General features: G+C 42.2%; 1 protein-coding gene across 2 annotated transcripts in view; it reads left to right on the top strand.

The window, feature by feature from the left end:
- Positions 1–27142, top strand: part of CYRIB (CYFIP related Rac1 interactor B) — a 113357-nt gene that overhangs the window by 29400 nt on the left and 56815 nt on the right. Inside the window, exon 1 of one of the 2 annotated variants that reach the window (XM_032223328.1) lies at positions 4146–4429. The exons of the other annotated variant lie outside the window; for it this stretch is intronic. The gene's annotated coding sequence lies outside the window, so the exon portion shown is untranslated. Of the gene's footprint in view, positions 1–4145; positions 4430–27142 lie in introns of those variants that run through there. 2 annotated transcript variants of the gene reach the window in all.

The following is a 27142-nucleotide window of genomic DNA, read 5'->3' as shown; positions in this document are numbered from 1 at the left end:
TGTCCAGAAGATGGTCTTGGAGAAGGTGCAGTTGAGATTTCTTCTCTGATCTATGAGTAGTTGGTATAGGGTCTCCTGCTTGAGCAAGGGGCTGGACTAGAAGACCTCCAAGGTCCTTCCAGCTCTATTCTGACTGATAGCATTCTTCATTGGTCAAGTGTGATTGGACACACAAGGAATTTGTCTTTGGTGCATAAGCTCTCATTGAACCTAAAAGCTATGAGTGGTAAATCATGATCATAATCACCATAAAAATACACTCATCATGAATCATAAGATACAACGCTTAGTGATAGTCATAGAATACTAAATAAGCAATCAACATAAATCGTACTAAATAAAACCAAATTAAACAATATAAATTGTAAAGATTACAAGCAACAAATTATAGTCATTAAGTAGAAAAAGAGATAGTTAATAGGAAAGATGAGAAAAATAATAGTAATAGTGTCTTACTAAATAGTTTTGTAAGACACTATTACTATTATTTTTTTCATCTTTCCTATTACCTATCTTTCCTATTACTAAATATATTTCCTATTACCTCATCTTTCCTATTACTAAATAGTTTTGGGGGGCTCAGTGGCTAAGACGCTGAGCTTGACAATCAGAAAGGTCGGCAGTTCGGTGGTTCAAATCCCTAGCGCCACATAATGCAGTGAGCTCCCATGACTTGTTCCAGCTTATGCCAATCTAGCAGTTGAAAAGCATGTAAAAATGCAAGTAGGAAAATAGGAACCACCTTTGGTGGGAAGGTAGCAGTGTTCCGTGCACCTTTGCTGTTTAGTCATGCTGGCCACATGACCACGGAGATGTCTTCAGAAAGCATTGGCTCTTCGGCTTTGAAACGGAGATGAGCACCGCCCCCTAGAGTCGGGAATGACTAGCACATATGTGCGAGGGGAACCTTTTACCTTTAAATAGTTTTGACAGTGTGTGGAAATTAGTTGTTTAGCAGAGTGATGGCATGGGGGGGGGGAATGTCCTCCTGTCTAGTTGTTTATAGTTTGTGAAGTTAGGCTTTTTAATAAAGGCACAGTCACCTTCATGAGATCTGCGATAAGATCCCATTGGCTTGGGGGAGGGTCTTCCTCTTGAGTCCCTGATCATTTTTTTTAACACTCTGCAACCAAGGCTAAGCCCATCATCCAGTAGGGTGGAATTAATGTACCGGCAATGCAGAAGAACAGCTGATGGCCTCTATCTAAAGCTTGGCGGGTTGTTTTTTTTTAAATCCCAAGATTCAGAAATCCTCTTTTCTGTTTAAGTTCTTTTCAAACTCACAGTCCTCCTGGCGTGTTGGGCGACAACCCCAGTTCCCCCCTCCCCGCCGCCTCCACCTGCGTGGCCATCTGGCCGATGAGAACCTCAAGTCTGAAGTTGACCCGAGACTCTTGCTTCTGGCGCTTCTAACAATGTTGTGACAGTGCCATTCAGAAGAATAAAACCCCACCGGGGTCTGCAATACTAATCGGATTAAGCTCTAAGGAGAGACTGTTGCAGGCCAGGGTCTGTTAACGAAGGACCCATTGAAGGAGGAAATAGCTGTGCCCTTCCTGTAGGGAAGAAGCCATATGGTATTAGCTGCTGCTCACCATGGAATAGAGCTGAATGAATAAAGATAGTTCCGGACAGGTGTGTTACTCCCCTCTCTTCCCTACTGGTCTGCAAGTGTGAGCGTGTGTGCACGCGTGCTCTCTTCGCTCACAGGTGCCACTCCGTGCATGCGCTCAGCTTCTGCGCATGCGTTTTTGGTGAAAAAAGGGCCTAAATGGGATACTGTAGAGCCGGGCGAGTGGGCGTGGTCACCCGCGATATCTGCTACCGGTTCGGGTAAACTGGTCCGAACTGGTAGAATGCCACCTCTGGTCCCAGACTTACACTAGTTCATTTAGTGACCATTGGAAGTTACAACGGCACTGAAAAAAGCCACATGGCCATTTTTCAAACTTACAACCATTGCAATATCCCCATGGTCATGTGATCAAAATTCAGGCGGTTTGGCCACTGGCTCATATTACCGTAATTTTTCGGAGTATAAGACGCACCTTTTTCCCTCAAAAAAGAGGCTGAAAATCTGGGTGCGTTTTATACACCGAATACAGTACTTTTTTGCCACCCGAAATCCCGCCCCCTTCACCAAAATGGCCGTGCATAGCCTTTAGGAGGCTTTCAGACTGCTCCTGGGTGCTGGGGAGGGCAGAAATGAGCAAAAAATGGGCTGTTTTTACATGTTGGGCAGTTATATTAACCTCTAAGCCACAAGCGCTCCTCCCTTATCATGCACACACCACAGCCCCAGGAGCACTCTATAAGCCTCCTAAAGGCTATGCGTGCCTTTTTTTGGGGGGGACGGACAAAAAGGTCATTTGGGGAGTGCATTTCTGCAAAGTGCAAAACCTTTTTTAAAAAATTTGCCTCTTCAAAATCTTGGTGCATCTTATACTCCGGAGTGTCTTATACTCCGAAAAATACAGTTTTTGTGATGGTTGCAACGTCCCCGGGTCTTGTTTGTGACTTTCTGACAAGCAAAGTAAACAATTGTGAAGTTGTAAAATGGGGTGAGAAACCCACTTAAGAAATATCTCACTTAGTAACAGAAAGTTTGGGTTCAATTATGGTTGTAAGTTGAGGATTACCCACCCACTTTGTTCCCTAAAGCAATAGCCAATTCTTTTTGGGTGTTGTTTTAATGGTGGCTATCTTTATTTATAAATGGAGTGAACCCAACCTACTTCAGGTAGTCCTCGACTTATCACAGTTCATTTAGTGACCATTTGAAGTTACAATGGCACTGAAAAAAAAAGCTTATGACCATTTTTCACACTTATGACCATTGCAACATCCCATGGTCATGTGATTTACATTCGGAAGCTTGACAACCGACTCACTTTTACGACGGTTGCAGCATCCCATGGTCCCGCGATCCCCTTCTGCGACCTTCTGACAAGCAACGTCCATTGGGAAGCCAGTTTCACTTAACAACCGTGTTACTAATTTAACAACTACTACGACTCACTTAACATGAAAGTAATAAAATTGGGACAAAAGTCACTTTAAACGTATTTCTCACTCAGCAACATAAATTCTGGGCTCCATTGTGGTCATAATATGAGCCAAGGGGGCGCAGCGGTTAGAGTGCAGTACTGCAGGCTACTTCAGCTGACTGCTAGCTGCAGTTCGGCGGTTCGAATCCCACCAGGCTCAAGGCTGACTCAGCCTTCCAAGGTGGGTAAAATGAGGACCCAGATTGTTGAGGGCAATAGGCTGACTCTGTAAGCTGCTTAGAGAGGGTTGTAAAAGCATTATGAGGTATATAAGTCTAAGTGCTATTGCTATAAGTTGAGGACTACCTGTGGACGTAAGTGCCTCTGCACTGTCCCATCCTGCCCCACTGCCTTTGGTACTTAATTGGGAAAAGTCGCCCCATTGATTTTGAAATCTGACAAAATCTGGCAACCTTATGAAATGTTAGATACTGTTGGAAGATCTGAAGAAATAGGTTAAGGAGTTGAACATGACTGATAGCCCATAATTATATACATTACTTTTGGTTTTCCTTCCTGCACCTTCCCTTATATTTACCATAGTTTCTAGGTTGGGAACTGTTGGCAATTTGCACCCCGGCTTACCAATTCTGGTTTATATGCTTATTGCACACTATAGGCAATACATGCAAATAAGGATTCAACAAACCATGATTTATTCAACAAACCATGGTCAAAGCAAACTATGGATCAGGTCCAGGATTCTCCAGAGTCCTCCCTTTTCACAGGGTCTGTTTTCAAGGTTTGATAACACTCGCCCCCTCCAAACTGAACCCCCCCTAACCAAAAATTGCCACTTAGTCTTGGTTTTTTTCAAGGGACCGGCTCTCCACCCGATCCGCGGTCCAAAAAAAAAAATTCCTCTGCCCTTTTCCACCTGGATCCGAAACGGCTCAACACACCCGAGAGCCCGGGGAACTACAAAGCACGCGATTTAGCCCCGTGGTGTTATTATTATTATTTTATTGGCGCCCGCCCGACTCCACTTCTCACCCTGAGGGAGGCAAGGAGAAACTCGGATTTTTTTTTCTCTCTCTCTCTCTCGCTCTCTCCCACCTTTTTTTTTTTTTTTTTGCCGGCTCTGGCGCATGCGCAGTGTCTCGAACAGTCGCCGCCACAACCGCCCTGCCGCACGCCATCCTCTCCGCGGGCAGCTGCGCTGCGCCTCCCGGTATATACATATATATTTATATATCCGGCTGGTTGACGCGCACGCGCGTGACGCACGCACGCCCGGCGGTGGCCGTCCTCGCCTCCTCCACACACACACACACACACACACACCCCGTCTTGCGTGGTCAGTGCGGGCGGCTCCGGCGCGGCTCCGCTTTGCCCACCTGAGTCCCTCCCCTCAAGCTTCGGGGGAGGGAGGGAACAGCGCGGTGAGTAGGCGCTTGGAGGAAATACGAGGGCGGAGGGCGGGAGAGGCCTCGCTTTAAAAGGGAAGGGGGGAAAAAAAGGCTTTTCCCTGCGCGCGCTTTCACCCCCCCCTCCTCCTCCTCCTCTCAGGCTCCCGTCTTCAAGAGGCGCTCGGCCCCTCCCGCGCGGCACATGGGCCGGCCCCGCCCCCTCCCCTGCCTTGCGGCCCCGCCCCTCGGCGCGAGCCCCTCACGCGCGGTTCCCTAGGAAACCGCCCCTTGGCCCCTCCCTCCCCCCCGCTCTCTTCCTTCCACGTGGTTTCTGTTTGCTGCTCTTCCTCCTCGTGGTTGCCTCGCTTGGCCTCTTCCCCAAAAACTGGGTGGGTGGGTGGGTTTCAATGCATTTCTCTCCCCCACCCCCCACCCAATTGAATCCCTTGGCGCCCCCTCCACCTTTTACGGGTAGTCCCCGACTTACGACCGCGACCGTGCCCAGGGTTTAGGTTGCTAAGTGAGACATTCGTTAAGAGAGTCCTTCAACCCCATGGTGAAAACTATACAGATAGTTCTTGACTTACAAAATCAAGGGAGCCCAATTATTTCTGCCACTAGGCAAAACATTTAAGTGAATGTTGCCCCATTGTACGGCCTTCCTTGCTAGGGTTGTTAAATGAATCACGGCGGCCATTTAAATTAGCAACACCCTTACCAACAACTTAATTGAACAACAAGGCGGTTGCCTTGACCACTCTGGCAAGAAAAGGTGGTTCAGTGAGGCGACGCTCCCTTAACCAAAAGTCTCGCTGAAAAGAGCGACTTATGACCATTATTCCCACTTACGACCATTGCACCACCCCCATCTGATTTACATTCGAATGCTCGACAAGTGACTCACATTTATGACGGTGGCAGGATCCTGGGGTAACACGATTTCCCCCTTTTGCGGCCTTCTGACAAAGTCAATGGAAAAGTAAGATTCCCTTAATAACTGTGTGACTAACTCAACAACCGCAGCCATTCCTTAGCCATATTAGAATGCGCAGAAATGGACAGATTAATACTCATTATTAAGGGTAAAGAAGAAATCGAATATTTTCTGATGTGAGATGTATTTTATCAATGGTTAGACCAAAGAAACAGAAGTTAGATAGGGGGAGATATAAAAAAGAGGGAAATTTAAATGTGGAGAAAATTTGATGATGAAGATACTATGCGTTGTTGTAATTATATTGATATACAGTTATACTATTAATATTATTGTGATGAACATAACAACAAATGCGTGGATTATGATTGTTCAAATAATTGTACCCAGATCTCACACTGTTTGGTGGAGATGGAAAGTAATATGAATAAAATAAATAAAATATGAAAAAAAGAAAAACTGCAGCTATTCCCTTAACAACTTTGTCAAGAAAATGTGGTACCAACACAAATGATGGGCTCAATTGTGGTCATAAATCGAGGACTACTGCTGTAATGGGTTTTACCTAGAACAGTCCTGGTTCTAAGCAATTTAAGGCCAGGTTATATCTTCACCTTCACTCATTATAACCCTGCTGGACTTTCATAAGGCCTTAAAAACCTACTTCCATGTCCCAACCCTGACATCTGGTACTATCTAGCATCGTTTTGAATTCTGGGGGGTTGGACTAGATGACCTACAAGGTCCCTTCCAACTCTGTTAATCTGTAGTCTTGTAATCTTGTACAAAAGGTCTGTCTCCTGGCCTATTAACCATTGTGGTTTGTTATATCTTTCTTGGCTGGTGTGTATTTCAATGTTTATATCTGCAGTTGGAATTATTTTAATTTATTTTAACTTCTTCGCCACCCAGCATCATTAGTCAGGATGGGTGACTGTACAAATTGATCGAATGAATGAATATTACAGATTGAGGCAGTTGTCATTCTGCAAATTCTTAGGCCATGTTGTGGTTCACATTTTTTCTAATTCTTTCATAGTTTCTCCCATCAATTGAGAACTCTTGTTTTGCTTTAAGTTTTGTTACAGGACATTGTCATTTCTGCCCATCTGTTCTTTCACTTTTTTAAACCAATCTTTATTGTTGATAACACTACTCCTATGTTTACTTATTTTCAAGTGATTGTGAACCTATAAGATCTTGCAAATTAGCTAACCCCATCTTAGCCTAGGGTGTTGTGTGAATTGAGTCTTTGTGGCCAGAAAAATGAGTTCATTGTGGATAAACTCATCACATGAACCAAGCTGAGAGTACATTTGCATAAGATACAAACCTCTGCAGATCTGACCTCTGTATACCACATATCATCCTTATTTTTCTTTGCATGTATAGATCTCTGGTCTTGTTTCAAGGCTATTTGCTCCATTTTCTTAAAGTTGCATGTTAGTTTTCTGTATCACATGTCATGCTTACTTTTTGCCTTGTTATTCATACAAGTATTTTAAATATGTCCAATTTAATGCACCATACAATATCACATTGAGTATTAATACTCTGCTGAAATGACCGATGAAGAATATACCTAAAACCTCTGACTTGAATATACTAATTATCTTTATCTTATTTTGAATGTAGAATTCATATCTCAATCTGTTTCTTCATCCCTCCATCAATTACAGTACCCCGTGATATGAGATTTGCTAGTTTTGGAGGCTCTAAAACAACAGAAATCTTCATGGAATAAACTCATAATAATTGGATATTAGAGACAATATACATCTGTTTGTCGGATACTGATAGTGAAAGGATGCCTGTTATTCTTACATGCCTCTAAGAAAAGCATTTGCAGTGTAACGGATTGTGTGGTAAATTTTACATGGGTTTCCTGCTCATGTTAGTTCTCTATGCATTTATTGTCTAACTTGTGCCCAATTTAAACATGTATTAATCAGTTTTCCCCCTACAATTTCTTGAATATGAGTCTATTTTTTTTGTTTGGAACACCTGTATTTTATATAATAACACGTATATGCTAAACTTTGGAAAGATTTATGTTGCTCATAACACACCATGTAGATTTTAGATGTTACATTTTGAGAAAAATGTAAGTTACATCTCTCTAAACGTACTTCATGAGAAATGAGGTGCCTAACTCACTCCCAACGCACAGTGAGAAAAATGACACTTGATCACACACACACACACACCACACACAGGACACTGCAACTGTCATAAATATGTACCAGTAGCCAAGCATCCAGAATTTAATCGCATGACCCTGGGGATGTTGCAACAGTCGTAAGTGTGAAAAATGATCATAAGTCCCTTTTTTTCAGTGCCATTGTAACTTGAGATGGTTGCTAAAAACTGATGTAATATGGTCATAAGCCCCAATGCTAGGCAGTAATCTTGCAACACTTTATTAGGCAAACTGTAATTTCTGGACTTTATTTAAAGACATTCCCTCATGTGATCTATTGCAGAAACACAGGTGGGAGGTTATGAAAGCATGTCTAACTGTACAAAGATTACTAAACTGCGCACAATAACTTGGAAGCCATTGATGCGAGCACTAGATCCATTAGTCTTCCTCACAGTTAAGGTTTTTCAGTGGGCGCTGACCTTCCCTTCCACAGTTTCATCTGAATGCCATTCATTTTAGCAGTTGACACCATGGACTTGGCTTGCTTATAATGGCTTCTCAACTTGTCCTCATCAACTCCATCCAGAGACTGGGCTCAGGGCAGATAGAGCCCCAGCTGTTTCCTCAAGATGAAAGAGAAATCTGAGAGTCATTTGCGTGTTGATGACCTATGATCCCACTTCAATGGTTTCATCATCAAGATATGAAATAACTTATCAGAGATAATAGAATCCTGAAGTGGGCTCAAGGTATAATTAAAAAACTCTTGGCACAAAGTTCCAGAAGGATTGATTCAGTTTTCTCTTGTACAGTTCTGTAACTGAACACGATGGGTTTGGAAATAAAGCTGATAGAACTTACTCCAAAAGTGAATTTTCTCAGCTCCAGAGTGGCAGTCCTTTCATGTTTCTTCCATGGTCATAATGTTGATAGTTAACAATGCGGTGGTTTTTATTTAGGTGTTACTGAGTTATAGGTGAATCATGGAGGGTTTAATGCTTCATTTTTCTGTCTTCCTATTTGATCTATTGTACATAATCTTGGTAGCACTAATTTATTCTATGGGTTATTAGTTGCAAAGTCGTGTCTGACCCATCGTGACCCCGCGGACAATGTTCCTCCAGGCCTTCCTGTCCTCTACCATCTTTTGGAATCCATTTAAGCTGACGCCGACTGCTTCAGTGACTCCATCCAGCCACCTCCTTCTCTGTTGTCCTGTTCTTCTTTTGCCCTCCATCTTTCCCAACATTAGGGTCTTCTCCAGAGAGTCCTTCCGTTTCTTTGACTTTTTCACTGCTTGGTGCACAATTGATATCACATACATCTGACATTTTTGCTTTCAAATTGTTAATACCATCATGTGGTTAATACCATTCATTCATTCACTTTTCACCGTTCGGATTTTTCTCCCTCTTTCTTTGTGAAAAAGCATATCAAATGAAGGATTGGGTTAAAAAAATAAATAATGGAAAGGCTTTAATATTATATCATGCTTACAAGGCCCCAAATGTGTGTACTGCTATTATTATTCTGATTACTCTAAAATCAGTATAACATCAGAGACCTTGGCACTTTATGCATAAAAATTAGCTGACTGAAGTACTGTTATTGTCAAGTCGTCCTTTAATTGAAATTAATATAGTCCACTTTTTTCTATTATGCAATTTAGAATAGCTATTCCAGGTGCTTTAATGATTCCCAGGAACATGCTTAATTTATAATGACTAGTAAATAGCAGTAATATTCCTTTTTTCCCCCTTTTAAATTATATTGACCTAGTAGGTGAGTAAAATAATGTGAAGATCTAACTGCGTTATATTTTTTTATACAGTAAATGTCATTATAAATAAACTATTTTATAAATACCCTGCAGGAGGATTTTATTTTTTCTATGCCTGACAGGTGTAGACCAGCTCTCTTAGCAATTTTAAAATTAGTTCTGTCTATTTTATTTTGCACTAATGCATCCCTATTCTGCATTAAATTTCACAGGTGGGGAAATTCTGTATAATTTGTAGTGAGTTTCCTTTGAATATCCTAGGGTGTGTGTGTGAGAGAGAGTGTGTGTGTAAGTGTGTGTACATTATGTATGCATATGTGTGTGTGTATTTGCAACTTGTTTTCTGTCTAAAAAATGTGCTTTTCCTTTTAGAATACAAGGCATTGCAATTATCTAACTCCATTGTAGGCTTTGTAGAAAGCTCTGTTCAACTTTCTTTGAATTTGTGCTAAGAGTTCTCATTTTTATCACAGATCAATTTCTGAAGACTTTGTGAGTTACACAGTGATGTTGAATTTGCTTTCTGAAAAACGCTTTCAACTATGAGCTAGATTTGTAAATCAGAATGTTATTTATGCTAGGAACAGTTTAAAGTCTGGTCAGCGGACAGACTAGTAAAAGAGTAAGTCCCAAGAATGAAGTCCACTAAGCAGTTAGGACAGAGTGATTGTCATTGACCAAGTCCTGTGCAATCTGGCAATACAGATTGTCCTTGTTTAATGACTGCAATATTTTGCCATTATGGATGGTGCTGGAAAACTTTAACTTTACAAGCAGCCCTGGCATTTGGGACCTTTGCAGATCTATAAGATAAAGAGAATGCTGAAATAAGATCCATAACACAGTTGCGTGCTTCATTTAAAGACCAAATTATTGATGCCAGTTGTTGCTAAGGGGAAACTATTGTTTAAGTATGTTCCTGAGACCAAATTTTAAATGCAAACACTGCATCTGTTAATCAGCTACAATTGCATACACACATACTTTTGTGTGTGTGTATTGCATTTAACATTCACTGGTGGTAGACATCTTCAGTAAGTAACCGTCTACTTCCTGCATTGTATTTCCTGCCAAACCCATGATTTACTACCACAGTTTTCACACTCACTGTGGGAGGATGTGCATATACCTTTCTCAGGGTCCTATTCATTCCATCTGTCTAATGTGCCCTATGACCCACAAAAGTTGCTGAATTAATATATTAATTAATGTGGGGCTTTTAGAATCTGATTTTAGAATTTTTAATCTAATACTTTTGGACCATAAGGAAGGCTGAGCACCAAAGAATGGAGGCCTTTGAACTATGGTGCTGGAGAAGACTCCTGCAAGTCCCTTGGACCGTAAGGCGATCCAACCGGTCAATCCTAGAGGAGATCAACCCTGACTGCTCTTTAGAAGGCCAGATCCTGAAGAGGAAACTCAAGTACTTTGGCCACCTAATGAGAAGGAAGGTCTCACTGGAAAATAGTCTAATGCTGGGAACGATTGAGGGCAAAAGAAGGAGGGGACGGCAGAGAATGAGGTGATGGATGGAGTCACCGAAGCAGTTGGCGTGAGCTTAAATGGACTCCAGAGGATGGTAGAGGACAGGAAGGCCTGGAGGAACGTTGTCCATGGGGTCGCGATGGGTCAGGCACAATTTTGCAACTAACAGAATACTATTAGAAGCATCTTCAACTTGAATTATAAATCTTTGCAATTCTTACAGGAATTAGGAAAGTTTTGACTGTACATTGGTTACTGTGACTCTTTTATTCCTATATGACTGGATAAGAAATGTATTTATTCAATCCCACAGTATTTATTTGCTGCCTAGATTTGCAACTCTTATATGCCTTAACAATCTTAGCATACAGATTTCTCCCCCCCTCCCCCCCAGGCTTATGGGATCATATCCCAGGGTCTAATTCATACGTAAGTTAACTTGAGCTTTGTTAAAAACCTGGTGCTAAGTCATATCATGGAAGCCATGTCTCAACCTAGCAAAATTATATAAAGGGCCTAATATAGGTAGTCCTCACCTTACAATCACAATTGAGCCCACCATTTCTGTTACTAAGCCAGACAGTTGTTAAGTGGGGGTAGCTCCATTTTATGACAGCTGTTAAATAAATCAATGCAGTTGTTAAGTTAGCAACCCGCTTGTTAAGGGAACCTGATTTTCCCACTGACTTTACTTGCCAGAAGGTTGGAAAAGATGACTCCCGGGACACTGCAACCGTCACAAATATGAACCAGTTGCCAAGCATCCGACTTTGATCCCGTGACCATGGGGATGCTGCAATGGTTGTAAGCTTCAAAAACGGTTGTGAGTCACTTTTCCCAGTGCTGTCGCAACTTTGAACAGTCACAAAGCAAAATGTACGTCGAGGGCTATTTGCATCTCAAACAGAACTAATAATGCTGTCTCCTTCTTAACTTACCGTATTTTTCAGAGCATAAGACGCACCTTTTTCTGAAAATCTGTGTGCATCTTATACACTGAATACAGCTTTTTTTTGCCTCCCAAAGCCCCGCCTCCTTCACCAAAATGGCCATGCATAGCTTGTAGGAGGCTTTCAGAGAGCTCCTGGGGGCTGTGGAGGTCAAAAATGAGCAAAAACTGGCCCATTTTTTGCTCAGTTTCCCTCCCTCCCAGCCCCCAGGAGCACTCTATAAGTTTCCTAAAGGCAGTTTTTTTTATGAAAAACGGGCCTGTTTTCACGAAAAATGGGCCATTTTAACTTGTTTTTGTGCCCCCCCCAGCAGTCTGCAAGCTCCCTAAAGGGTATTCATGTCTTTTGGGGGGGGGCGTTTTCATGAAAAACGGGCTGTTTTTGAGAGGTTTACAGAGTGCAAAACTTTTTTTTTTAGAAAAAAAACCCTCTTCAAAACCTTGCTGCGTCTTATACTCTGGTGTGTTTTATACTCCGAAAAATACGGTAATTGTACAGGTTCCTCTTGAAATGTTACCATCCCAGTTGGGTTGTGAAACATCTCTGGGATAATAGCTGAAGTGAGCGGAGCTGTTCTTGTCTTGCGCCTCCTTCCTTGCTGCTGTATTTTGCATTGCAAACAACTGGAAGGAGCCAGAGGTCTTAAAATTGCACACATCAGTTTCAATCTGGACACATGGCAAAGGGAGTCTTTTGTGTGGCTTCCAAATACAGCTTAATTTTATGTGGGTCAAGACAAAAGCACAACAAAGGTGGCAGGTGTTTTTATATTCTTGTAAGGCAGGGGTGTCAAACTCTATTTCATTGAGGGCCACATCATGGTTGTGTTTGATTTCAAGTGGCCAGGATGGGCGTGGCCAACTCGATGTCACACTTGTTGGGGGTGCCTCTAGTGGCCCAAATGCTCTACCAGCAAAAACAGGCTCCCGAGCTCTGTTTTAGTCTGTGACGGGTTCTTGCAACCCTGCCAGTGAAAATGGATCAAAGGTACCGTGGGGCGGTCATCCGCTGTTTCCAGGGTGGTCCCGCGGGCCTGACCTAAGCAGCCTTGAGTTTGACACCCTTGTTGTAAGTTAAGGATGGCCTTCAGTCAAATACCTGCATCCGTATAGATTCCAGGTGATGTTGCAGAATTCCTTTGCGATTGCTGATTTCCATAACTTTATATGTGTTTTTTTTCCTACAAAAAAATTCTTGGGAATCACAGGGACAACCTTCAGAGCACATTATCAGGCTCAAGCTGATGCTCAAATATACCATCAGGATTCCTATCAGAGAGAAAACATTAAAAATATAGGAAGTCCTCTACTTACAACCGTTCATTCATTGACCGTTACAAAGGCACTAAAAGAAGTGACTTATGATTGTTTTTCACGCTTACAACCAGTGGTTGGTTCCTATCGGTTTGGAGTGGTTCGGCTGAACCGGTAGTGGTTTGGCGGCTTGGGTCGCTGGAACTGGCAGCGACCCAGGCCTGCCACGCCCCCAAACTGGTTCTTCGGCCGGCACCATAGGCACCGCCATCTTCTTTTTCACTTATGTGTATGCACAGAACAGTTATTGCATTGCGCATGCACACATGTGCCCACACGCGAACTAGCAGTAGTGGCTACCGGAACCCACCCCTGCTTACAACCATTGCGGTATCTCAAAATTCAGACACTTGGCAATTAACTCAGTCATAGTATTCCTGGATCATGTGATCCATTTTTGCGACCTTCCGACAAGCAAAGTCAATAGGGAAGCCAAATTCACTTAAAAAGTATGTTACTGCCTTAATGACCACAGAGATTCATGTAGCAACTTGTGGCAAGAAAAGTTGCAAAATGGGGCAAAATTCACTTAAGAAATGTCTTGCTGAGCAATAGAAACTTTGTACATTGAGGGCTTCCCTGTTTTCCCCAAAATAAGACCTCCCTGGATAATAAGCCCAATCAGGCTTTTGAGTGCCTACACTAAAACAAGCCGTCCTCCAAAAATAAGCCCTCGAAAATATTTAAATGCATCTGTAGCCGGTCCCCGCCATTTCCTCTGATTGGTTGCCGTGCAAACAACATGAGGTGAGGTGAGGCCAGAGGGGGGAAGGGAGGGGGGAACATGCCCTATGTACCCCACACGCTCTTACCTAACGGCTGCTTCCGCAACCCTAGCCTCCGGGCTCCTTCCCTCATGCTAATGGCCGCCACAAAAAGAGCAGTAGGCCCAGCGATGCGCGCAACACAGCAGCAGCCATGAGGTGACCACACTCACCGCCTCCTGCACCTCAAAAATAATAAGATCTCCACAAAAATAAGGCCAAGCATTTATTTTGGGGGTCAAAAGGAAATAAGAGCCTGTCTTAATTTAGGGGAAACATGGTACCTGTGGTTGATAATAATCTTTTTTCGTCTGTGAACTTCCTTGAGCTTGCAAAAATTTAATCTGCCTCAGTGCTGATACGGTATTTAGGTTGCTCCCGGTTCAGTAGCACAGCACATTTTTTTGAAGGCAAAAATTGCCAAGTCCAGTTTTTGGCATTTCCTCTGTGCTTGTGGAGGGAGCTGAGTGATTTGTTTAGGAAATAAGAGAAGTGGCTGCTTCTGAGGAAGCTTCCTGTATACATAGAAGGCTTTGCTGAGTCAGAGTGAAATAGCTCTTGGGAAGTGGAGATTGGAATGGATTTGGAAATCACTGGCTGCTTTTTTCAAGAGGCAACTGGACTTTCTTGGGTTTTTTTTTTTCCTTTTGAGGAGGTTTCCCTTCTCATCCTCACCTCAAGAGCCGAGGTGGCGCAGTGGTTAAATGCAGCACTGCAGGCTACTGCTAGATCAGCAGTTCAGCGGTTCAAATCTCAACGGCTCAGGGTTGACTCAGCCTTCCATCCTTCCGAGGTGGGTAAAATGAGGACCCAGATTGTTGGGGGCAATATGCTGACTCTGTGAACCGCTTAGAGAGGCCTGAAAGGCCTATGAAGCGGTATATAAGTCTAACTGCTATTGCTATTGCTATGACCTGGATGACTGAGAATCTCCACAGACATTTAGCTATACAATTTGGGATGGACACCCTTGGAATGGTGTGGGACCATAAGAAATAGATTTCCAGAGAGAGAAAAATGACTACAGGACCAGGAGCACCACTCAGGTGACCCTGAAGTCACAGATAACATTTTAGCATTTAGCATTTTATTGACATTTATAGGCCTCCCTTTTCCCTAAGGGGACTCAGGGCGGCTTACATTTCATAGGAGGGGAGTGTAAGACAGGACACAAAAAAAAAATGTGAATAAAGGAAAATAACCAATAAAACACAACATTCATTCGACATTCGGGCGGGGCGAGATTAGGATCTTATCCCCAGGCCTGACGGGATAGCCAGATCTTGAGGGCTGTGCGGAAGGTCTGGACGGTGGTGAGGGTGCGAATCTCCACGGGGAGATCGTTCCAAAGCGTCGGAGCTGCAACCGAGATAAACCTCCAAGTGGCCTCAATGACTCTCTAAAGGGATGCAAATGGCCAGCTGTCTGCAAGGAAGATAAATCCTTCCATTCCTATCCTGTCAGAGCTGAAGAAGCTTCTTGGATGAGAAGTGAAACATCTTCAAAAGAGAAAACAAGAAAATCTGGTTGCCTCCTGATGAAGCCCCTTTGGGAAAACCATGACCTGGATGGCTGAGAATCTCTACAGACTTTTAGCTATCCAATTTGCGATGAACACCTTTTGAATGGTGTGGGAGTGGGAATGGATTTCCAGAAGGGAAAAAATTGCAGACTACAGGAATCAAGAGCATCACTCAGGTGACCCTGAGGACACAGATAAACCTCCAAGTGCTTCAGTGACCCTCTAAAAGGATGCAAATGACCAGCTGTTTGCAAGGAATGTAAATCCTTCCATTCCTATCCTGTCAGAGCTGAAGAAACTTCTGGGATGAGAAGCGAAACCTCTTCAAAAGAAAAAACAAGAAAGTCCAGTTGCTCCTGAAAAAAAGCACCTTTGGGACAACCATGACCTGGATGATTGAGAATGTCCACAGACAAATCACCTAGAGAGTTTCTTCCGTAAGGACAGAACCGGATCCCTAAATTCTTCCCCTTCCAACTGAAGCAAATTTTTACTGCAAAATTAAGGCAGACCTCCCATGTTCACCAGGGATTGCTTCCCACCCATTCCCACTGCTAGCTGACTGTGATACCCATAGAAGATTTCAGTTGAAGTAAGGGCAGGAATCTGTTTCTGAAAGGTTTGCTGTCCCTCCTGTGGGTTTGAAGCAAGCGTAGGCAGTTGGCAGTTGAAGAAAAAAAAAACCGGTATTAAAGGCTATATTTATCAAATAGGAACTGGGACATGGTATTGCCTTGTTAATGAGATTGGTAGGAAAAACATCCTAAATATAGGGATGCAACTAATGAAGAAGAACGACATTTATAAAGGGTTCCATTCTGGAGAACCGGTAGTGGAAATTTTGAGTAGTTCAGAGAACTGCTAAATACCACCTCTAACTGGCCCCGCTCCCATCTATTCCCTGCCTCCCGAGTCCCAGCTGATAGGGAGGGAATGGGGATTTTGTAGTATCCTTCCCCTGGAGTGGTGAGGGAATGGGGATTTTACAGTATCCTTGCCAGAGGTGGTATTCAGCAGGTTCTGACCAGTTCTGGAGAACCAGTAGCAGAAATTTTGAGTATTTCGGAGAACTACTAAATACCACCTCTGGCTGACCTCACCCCCATCTATTCTCTGCCTCCCGAGTCCCAGCTGATTGGGAGGGAATGGGGATTTTGCAGTATCCTTGCCCTGCCACGCCCACAGTATACTTGCTGTATAACTTAAGACACTGATAAATATAGTCCTACATGATCATATTTAGACTATAGGTTTTTTTGGGGGGGGGATCAAATTTCAAAAATTGGGGAAATATGAGTAGTGTGTAGTCTTATTGATTCAAAAGAACAAAACTCATCTTAAGTTAGCATTCTGTATCCCATCACTGTAATATGTAGTCCTTGGGTTATGTCCATTCATTTAGTGACTGTTCAAAGTTACGGAAGTGCTGAAAAAATGGACATAAGGACCTGTTATGGCCCAGCAGGAGCCGTTGGAGCTGCCGACAGACTCGGATAGCGAGGGACCCTATGAGTCGGCTCTGGAAGATGTGGAGGACCCTGGGCAGGGTTCAGACTCCGAGCAGTGACCAGAGAGGCTGGTTGGCCACCAGAGGTGCCTGAGGCATGGAGCAGTGGTGAAAGCCAAAGGGAGTTTGTCCCTGATTCAGGCCCTGGAGCAGCGGGGAGGAGCAAAGGGAGTTGGTCCCGGACACCAGGCAGAGAAGGGTGGAGAAGCGCAGGCAGCAATTACGGAGACATAGGAGATAATCAGGCCCAGGTGGTTGTGATTTGGCTCCTCCCAAGAGAGTATATAAGAAGAGACTTTGGGAGGAGACCTTTTGCAGGACACAACCTGCAAAAGTTGGAGAAGCTCTTGTGTGTATCTCTTATCTGTGGGAGTCTGGGTTGCTGCCAAAGTCTTGTCTGTAATTACTGTGAATAAAGCGTGGCTAATAGTAACCTTGTGTTGCTGTGACTACCATATGAAGGGCGGTCAGAACAAGGACCAGTCCTTGAAATTTCAGCCTTTGCAACCCCACAGTCATACTATCATGACCTGGGTACTTGGATGCATGACAATGATTATAACATCAAAGGAGCTGTAATCACATGATCACTGAGATAGATAGATAGATAGATAGAGAGATAGAGAGATAGAGAGATTAGATAGATAAAATAGATTAGATAGATGATAGGTAAATTACAAGATAGAATGATGCCATCGTTAAGTGATCTGGTCGTATGGTGTTATGCTTTACAATGCATCACTTAGTGGCAAGAATTCTTTTCCCCATTGCTGTCATAACCCGAGGACTATTTGTAATGTCCAGAAAGTTGCTTTTAGGAGTTCACAAGTGGAACATGATCCTGCTTATCCCAAGGTTTGAATAATCCGCTGTGTGCTAAAGACAATGGTTCCGTTTTACTGTAAGGGCTACGTGCTTTTTGACAGCTTTGTCCATCAGTGGAAATGCCTGGTCATCTGGAGATGCTGTTTTGATGACCGGTGCTGGATCTTATGACTGTAGATTCTGCAGATCCTTGTTTCTTAAAAAGGACTTAGTTTTAATTGGAGAGCCACTTTCAGGTAAGAACATGCAACCAAAATAGCTTTGGAGTTCTGTTGCAGTGAGGGAACATTGTGCTATCTTTTCTTCAAAATTTAGGATTTCAGTGGCTGTGAGGTTTTAGATTTCTCTCTGTTTATATTAAAAACACAATAATATAGGTAAAGTAAAATAATCTGGGTGTGCTTTTTGAACTTGTGTAAACATACTTGGTCAAAAATGTTTGCATTTATTTTGAAATATAGAATCCTTGTTGTTAGTTGTGAAGTCGTGTCCGACCCATCGTGACCCCATGGACAACGTTCCTCCAGACCTTCCTGCCCTCTACCATCCTCTGGAGTTCCATTTAAGCTCATGCCTACTGCTTTGGTGTCTCCATCCAGCCACCTCATTCTCTGCCGTCCCCTCCTTCTTTTGCCCTCAATCTTTCCCAGCATTAGGCTCTTCTCCAGTGAGTCCTTTCTTCTCATTAGGTGGCCAAAGTACTTGAGTTTCCTCTTCAGGATCTGGCCTTCTAAAGAGCAGTCAGGGTTGATCTCCTCTAGGACTGACCGGTTGGATCGCCTTGCGGTCCAAGGGACTCGCAGGAGTCTTCTTCAGCACCATAGTTCAAAGGCCTCCATTCTTTGGCGCTCAGCCTATCTTATGAATAGAATCCTTACAGTCCTACAATAAAATTGTAGTTTCAGTTATTTTCCCTTTAGCAGTATTTTTTTAAATTGTATTTAATTGTTATTCTTGTCAAGTGAGCCCACTCTTTTCTTTATATGTCAGAATTCCAAATGGTTTTTTGAGAGGTGTAAAAAAAGACAACCAAATGATACAATTGAGCATAGAAAACCCATTGCTTAGAGAGCTTCTTTCCTGGATTAATGTCTATGGAGATTCTCAGTCATCCAGGACATGGCAAAGGTGCTTTTTCAAATCATCTGTCTGCCTTTCTTTCTTTCTTTCTTTCTTTCTTTCTTTCTTTCTTTCTTTCTTTCTTTCTTTCTTTCTTTTATTTCTATCTATCTATCTATCATCTATCATTCTATCTTGTCTATCATTCTATCTAGCAATCATGTATCTATCCATCCACCCATCTATCATTCTATCTAGCAATCATCTATCTATCCATCCATCCATCCATCTATCATTCTATCTAGCAATCATCCATCCATCCATCCATCCATCCATCCATCCATCCATCATTCTATCTTGTAATCTATCTATCATCTATCTAATCTATTTTATCTATCTAATCTATCTATCTATCTCTATCTATCTATCTATCTATCTATCTATCTATCTATCTATCTAATCTCTGTTCTATCTATTCATCTGTCTGTCTGTCTGTCTGTCTGTCTGTCTGTCTGCCTGCCTGCCTGCCTGCCTGCCTGCCTGCCTGCCTGCCTGCCTGCCTGCCTGCCTATCTATCTATCTATCTATCTATCTATCTATCTATCTATCTATCTATCTATCTATCTATCTAATCTATCTAATCTATCTAATCTATCTATCTCCATACTCTAGAAAGAAACTTCTTCCTAGGATTGCAGCCCTGGCCTCTTAGTGTGATTTATTTCCCTTTTTCTAAAAAGAAACTAAACCTAAGGATATGACACCACCCAGTAGAAGGAAGGAAGGAAGCACTAACTGAACATAGCTAAAGCTTGAAACAAACTGACTGGGGTGTGTAGTTGTTACTCAATGAAATTTCTTGCTCGCCTGAAAAACGTTGAGCCGAATTTCAGATGATTACTCACTATATCGGTAGGTAGCCTTTTCCAGTCTTGAAAGCCACAGTAGAACTGTCGGTTTTGGACAAGAACGTTGTATATATATATTTTTACAAACTCCTCTTTCACTTAAAAGTTATTTGTTTTTATTTGCACACCACATGAGGTGTCAGTTTCACTAAGATCACTGGTGCTATGGTTGTAAAATATATTGTATTTCCTGTGGAATAACTATGGCTTGGTTAGAAGCACAGCACAGGATAAGATACCTGTGAGATCTTCCAATAATGAGGTTGCAAAACCAGCATGGACCTTTGGGAAGCATCTTGTTTTTGAGCACAAAAGTGAAAAATTGCCAGCATTAAATGTTTAGGATTCAGGTTGGAAGCGAGAATGTTGCAAACATCCCCCGACCCCAAAAAGATCTCCATTTTGAGCTTAGAACTTTTCCAACTGCCTATTTTGCACTCAGAATGTCAGTTTTACATGCAAAATGGGAGATTTCTTGAAGTTATACACTTGAAATGGTTCCAGAGTAAACGTTTTGCATACCCTCAATCTTCAAGTATAGATTTGGATATTGAAATACTGTAGTTGTAGTCTAGTCAACTGAACATCATTTCTCCTATTTGCTTTTGATCAACATTTATAAGAACATACCATATTTTTCAGAGTATAAGACACACCGGAGTATAAGACGCATCAAGGCTTTGAAGAGGCAATTTTTTAAAAAAAAGTTTTTGCATTCTGCAGACCTCCCAAAAACGGGCCTGTTTTTTTTTTTTTTTTTTAAAAAGGGCATGAATAGCTTTTAGGAGGGTTGTAGAGTGCTCCTGGGCGTGGCCCCTCCCCCAAACGAGCAAAAAAAAAGGCCCATTTTTTGGAAAAATACGCACGTTTTTTTGTCAAAAAAAGGTGCACACATAGCCTTTAGAAGGCTTATAGAGTGCTCCTGGAGGCTGGGGAGCAAAAATGAGCAAAACTCATTTCTTCCCTCCCCAGCCCCCAGGAGCACTCTGCAAGACTCCTAAAGGGTATGCACAGCCATTTTGGTAAAGGGGGTGGGGTTTTGGGAGGCAAAAAAATGCTATATTCAGTGTATAAGACACACCCAGATTTTCAGCCTCTTTTTTGAGGGAAAAAGGTGCATCTTATATTCCGAAAAATACGATAATCAACTCATTGTAGCTGTCAGATTTTAAAACATATATTTTTATAATGCCTTTTATTTTCCCTACAAAATGTACAACTGAGCTCTTAGGAATCAATCTTCGTATCTTTTGTTCTATGTCAACAGCAGCTTTACAGCTTAAGTGCCTTCTTAACAAACTGTTTGGCATGCAAAAATCTATATTAAAACATCTCTGTACGAGTGCACAAACTATTTGCATTGGAAGATTTCCTGTTGCCCTAATGAAAGGCAGGAATGCCTTTCATTCAGTATCCTTCAGAATTCCAGGTTATAATTCCATGTTTAAAATGGCATTTCCCCCTGAGTATGCTAGTTTTCTTCTTAATAATATCTATTCATAGTCGAGCGGAGGCTTGAGAGAGAAAAAGATAATAGATAGCTTACTACAAGTGCATCTCGAGTTTTGCCATCCATACTGGTATTCTATATTTTGTATGTTTGATGTCATGCATATTTATTCTTATATAGGATGAAATTGTTGCTTTCTACATCCAGTACAAAATTAACTGGGAGAGTGTGAATTCTAATCCTACGTTGGATATGAGGCCAACTGAGTGACATTCAGTTGTTCACTTTGTCTCAACCTTAGGAAAGAACCCACACGGATACACAAACACACACACACACACACACTGTTGTTCATTCATTCATTTTGGGAATATGAGAATATCTGTAGCTTTTGCATGATACTTTTTCACACAATGGCATGAGATTTGTAGCTAACAGAAAAACATCTTAGATATTTCAGTCCCATTCCATTCCTAGTACTTATTTCACAGTGAATTCCTAATACTTATTTAACAGGCTGAGAAGCATAAACCCAGTGTGCAGTATTGATCCATAAAGATCAGTTTCAGCCAATTTCAAATATCACCTGATATCCAAAAGACTTTGCCAGCAACACTTCACACAGATTGCTGAACATCTAAAGACTCACTATCTACATAGCAATAGCACGTAGGCTTATATACCACGTCACAATGCTCTATAGCCCTCTCTGAATAGTTTACAGAGTCAGCATATCGCCCCCTAACAATCTGGGTCCTCATTTTACTGATCTTGGAAGGATGGAAGGTTGAGTCAACCGTGACCCCGTCAGGATCGAACTCCTGGCAGTCGGCAGAGTTTAGCCTGCAATTCTGCATTCTAACCACTGCACTGCAGTATCCATTTTGTCACTTAGATATTAATTACTGTAAGGATAATTTAGAAAGACATCTGATAATACAGTGGTTTATAGTCTGAAGAGAAAAAGTGCATTTATGATCATAGGCATGCATGGGCATGAATCTGTAATGTCAGCTTTTCCAAGATGTGAACTTAAATGTCATTATCTGTACCTGTACTTTTATGAGGCATACCCTGCCCTGGAGCCCTGATTATTTTTGTTTGGAAGAAGACTTCAGGAGAAAATGCTTTGGGCACTGAAAATAAAAGCATTGTTGATCTCTTCTTCAAGGACTGCTCAGATTCATTATTGAGTTGGGTGGACCTTATTCAAATAGTTTTCTGTCATTTGTGGCTTTAGAGCTTCAATCCAAGGCTATAAATGTGTATTAAAAATGCTGGTGACAAAAGCAGGTTTCCCAACATTGGAGTGTAAAGCTCTCTGAATATCTTGCATTGGTTAACAGACCAGCTGCCAAATTTTACCAGTTGAAACTCGTAGAGCCTTGACGGTATGAATTGCAGAAATTAGTTTGTAATATAATAGAAAACTTCTGCCAAGGTTTGACCAATTTGAGAAGGTTTGCAACTAATGCAATAGCATCATTGTGAAAACTCAATGATGTCATCATCTGGGAATCCAACTCAGTTGAAAGTCACCTGTAAATTTCTTTTAAATTTCTCTTTATTAAGCCGGGCCTACCACAATTCCATTGTTGGACTAAAAGACCTCCAAGGTCCCTTCCAACTCATTCTGGAACAGGGTTCATACATTACACTAAATTATAAGCGTAGGGCTTGATATGATGATCTGAACCCCTAGCACGGTGTGGTTTGCTTGACAAACCAAACGGAACATTACAATACAATAGCAGAGTTGGAAGGGACCTTGGAGGTCTTCTAGTCCAACCTAGGCAGGAAACCCTATACTGTTCCAGACAAATGGCTATCCAATATCTTCTTAAGGACTTTCAGTGTTGGGGCATTCACAACATCTGGGGGCAAGTTGTTCCACTGATTAATTGTTCTAACTGTCAGGAAATTTCTCCTCAGTTCTAAGTTGCTTCTCTCCTTGATTAGTTTCCACCCATTGCTTCTTGTTTTACCCTCAGGTGCCTTAGAGAATAGTTTGACTCCCTATTCTTTGTGGTAACCCCTGAGATATTATTATGGCTTAGTTTACAATTTGCTACCAAATCTGGATCAGCCAACCAGTAAGAAAGAAATAAGATACTCGAAGATGTGTAGCACACATGCAGGATTGAGTAAATTCTTTTATAAAAAGTAGATGAAACAAGGACCCAAATGAGCTCAATTTTTGGATCTTTTTTTAAAACTACCATATTTTTCAGAGTATAAGATACTCCGAAGTATAAGATGCACCTAGCTTTTGGGGAGGAAAGCAAAGAGAAAAAATCTGCCTCTGCCTCCCAGCAATTTGCCTCCTTGCAACAAACAGCAAACAGCACGGATGATATACATTGTTTGTGGTGTTACATTTCAGACTATACTTGTACAGATGCTGTTAAAATGGATGTGCTTTCTGGAAGTATAGTTATTCTCTGCTATTTAAAAGAAGATACAATAGCACTGTGCCTCTTCATATCAAGCATTTATTTTAAAAAGCTTCATTTTGTTAAGTTGTAGAACAATAATAACACAGTCTTAAAAAAATAAGTCTAATAATTTGAACATTCTATAGGCATTTATACTTATTGACTTAGCTCCTTGAAGCAAACAACAAACAGCCTGATTAGCACAAGGAAAAAAAATCTGCCTCTGCCTCCCAGCAATTTGCCTCCTACAACAAGTTTCGCTTTGAATTTCAGCAGGGGCCTCCCAATAACCAGCTGTTTCAGGCTGCAGGGATCCTTCCAAGCCTCATTTTCCCCATGTGGACCCTTTTTGTTCCTTAAAATCATTGCAAAAAAGAGAAAAATAGCACTCAGAGGAGCAGAGAACTATTAGCAGTGGCATCTAAAGACATACAGATTGTATATAATTTTTTTTTTAATATGAGAAATTCTACCTTGCAGGGTTTTTTTCTTTTTAATTCAGTAGATCAGCTAAAAAGCTGCACAGCTTATCTTTCTTGTAATTGGCTTGCCTTGGGTATTGTCTTTGGTTTCCGTAGATAGCTAGATTAATTTTCAAAGCTCTTTCTCATTTTTTGCTATCTCTTTGGGTTTTCCCTCCCAATATATTTGGCCAAGGCTACATTCTACTGATGAAGCATTTTTAGCACACCTATCAAAGCCTGATGCTGACTCAGCATGTGAGGTAGAGGACAGATGCTGTGTGCCAAGAAATAATTGAGATGGTTTGCAGATGGAAAGTACAGGACTGCACAAAATGTTTTCAGTTATTTGAGCATTAACTTTCATTTTATTCACTTCATTTGATTCACAAAATAGTTCCTGTTTAGGCTTTGAAATATGTATTTAGAGCATTTTAATTTTTTTTTTCCTTATGCATTTCCTACAAATTATAATGTATCATTATTCTTGCTTTTACTGCCATCTATCCAGCTCCATTATAAGTAACATAGCTCAGAATAACAGAGTTGGAAGGGACCTGGGAGGTCTTCTAGTCCAACCCACTGCTGAGGCAGGAAACCCTATACAATTTTAGACAAATGGTTGTCCAATCTCTTCGTAAGAACCTCCAGTGGTGGAGCATCCACAACATCTGGAGGCAAGTGTTTCCATTGATCGATTGTTCTAATTGTCGGGAAATTTCTCCTTAGTTGGTGGGTTCTTGATTAGTTTCCATCTATTGCTTCAGTACAATTATAGAATTTGTACATCTTCTAATCACTGGTACCAGGATTGGGGCATGGGAAGCATATAACCTTCTGTTTCGCATTAATTTTAATCTCATAGCTATCCTAAAGCAGTACATTTAATAGCATCTGCCAGAAATCCATCACTGATCCCAATCTCCTTTGTGGTTGATAAACCATTGTTATTTTCCATGATATTAATATCACGTGATTATTTACATAATATGTGACCTGGACAATATGTGACCTAAACAATGTACAAGTCCAATGTGTTCAGTCTGCAATTTCCATATTCATACTGGTTAAATCTCTTGCCTTGTGTCCGATCACATTCTTGAATATTCTTGGGTTTTCTCATCCCCAGTTATTTGTAACATTCTGCCTGGTGATTTCTGCAGGACTTTTTAATTGCTCTTCGTAAAGGTATTGAGGGACAGTTTGGTGTAGTGGTTAAGGCATCAGGCTGGAAACTGGAGATTGTTGAGTTCTAGCCCCATCTTAGGCACACAGCCAATTGGTGACCTTGGACCAGTCACTCTTCGCTCTAGGAAGCAGGCAATGAAACCATTTCCAAAATCTTGCCAAGTAAAGACTGACTCTAAGGCAGGGGTCACCAATCTTTTGGACCTCAGGGACCACTAAATCCATAATTTTAAATCCTGTGGACCATTAATATCATCTGCCTAATGACTGGCTGGATGGGCGTGGCTAGGTGGTCATGTGACTGGGTGGCTGTGTCCAACTTGATGTCACTCAGGTCAAGGGGCACCTCACCAGCTTCTACTCGCCCCTCCCCTCCCAGCCACTCCTCGCCTGCCCGCCCAGGCTCCTTGGGGCCCCAACAGGAAGCAGTTGTTGGAGCTAAGCAACCACCACGAGAAAGAGTTGGCAAAACAGCTGGCTCAGTTCAAATTGGATCTGAGAAGGAGGCTCAGCAGAAGCATCTCACGAAGACTACGAGCATAGATTTTCCAAGCAGATCTGCGGGAGTGCAAGGCCAGGTGCCAGCCCTGGAGGCTCACTGGGCTGAGATGGTCAGCCAGTTCCAGGTCATGATGCAGTCCCACTGAAACGAGGCCCTCTGGCTCTTTGCCACCAGCAGCACTTCCCTCCAACCTTCGCCCAAAGCCCCACACCAGGAGGCTGAAGCAGACCCCAAGTCAGAATTTCTGCCCTGTTCAGATCCACACAAAAAGACCCCGAAGGGGGTGACTTTCTCCAGCCATGCAAGCATTCATTGCACGTATCCAGCCCAGGGGCCATAGTTTGAGGACCCCTGATTTCGTGCAATAGAAAAAAATGCAAATAATTTTTCTGCGGACCACCAAAATTTTCTCGTGGACCACCAATTGGTGACCACTGTTCTAAGGTACCTGTTGTGGCCCAGCAGGAGCCGTTGGAGCTGCCACCAGACTCCGACAGCGAGGGGCCCTATGAGTTGGCTCTGGAGGATGTGGAGGACCCTGGAAGCGCCTGAGCCTTGGACCAGTGTAGAGGAGACAAGGGAGAGTGATCCGGACGCCAACAGTGAGTTGTTCCTGGCTGCCCGGCACCAAAGAGCTAATAGGCGTCAGGAACAGTTGTGCAGTTACAGGAGGTAATTGCACTCAGCTGGTGGTCATTAGGCTCCTCTCCAGACAGTAAAAGGATGGCTTGTGCACACGCCCTTTTTGCAGAAGTCAACGCATTAACTAATGTTTGATGAACAGTACTGTGAGCTTGGCTGGATTGCTGCCCCGGCTTATCTGTTGGTTTGCTGCCAAGGACCTGTCTGTCTGTGAATAAATTCCATAAAGTATCTTTGGCTTGGAGTGTTTTGGTGTGGGATGAGGGGTTCAGAACAGGTACCCAAATGATAAATATTTACAAATAGAAGTAGAGTGAGTGGCAAAAGAAAGCAAAGGTGGTGCAATACAGGTATAATCTTACAACATTTCATTTAGTGACCGTTCAACAGCACTGAAAAAAGCGACTCAGGATCATGTTTCACACAATCATTTTGCTGCATCCCCATGATCAAGTTTCTGACACTTGGCAACTGACTTGTATTTATGACGGTTGCAGTGTCCTGGGGTCATATGATCCCCTTTTGAGACCTTCTGACAAGCAAACTCAATGGGGAAGCCAGATTCACTTCACAACCGTGTTACTCCCGCAGTGATTCACTTAACAACGGTGGCAAGAAAGGTAGTAAAACAGGGCAAAACTCACTTAACAACTGTCTCACTGCAACAGCAACATAAATTTTGGGCACAATTGTAGTCGTAAGGCGAGGACTACCTATAGTAATAGACACCTTGGATGCAATTCCAAAACCTGTGAGCACCATTTGAACAATTGACAAAAATCCCTATCAATCAGTTGCCAAAAATAAAAAGTTTATTCAGACGAGTTTAACATCTGTAATGATATCTTCAACTTTGTCAAAAAAACATCTGCCTATCT

This window comes from Thamnophis elegans, chromosome 8 (genome assembly GCF_009769535.1).
Source record: "Thamnophis elegans isolate rThaEle1 chromosome 8, rThaEle1.pri, whole genome shotgun sequence".
NCBI lineage: Eukaryota > Metazoa > Chordata > Lepidosauria > Squamata > Colubridae > Thamnophis > Thamnophis elegans.
Note: the sequence above shows the minus strand (reverse complement) of the source record. Positions and strands in the feature narration are given on the sequence as shown.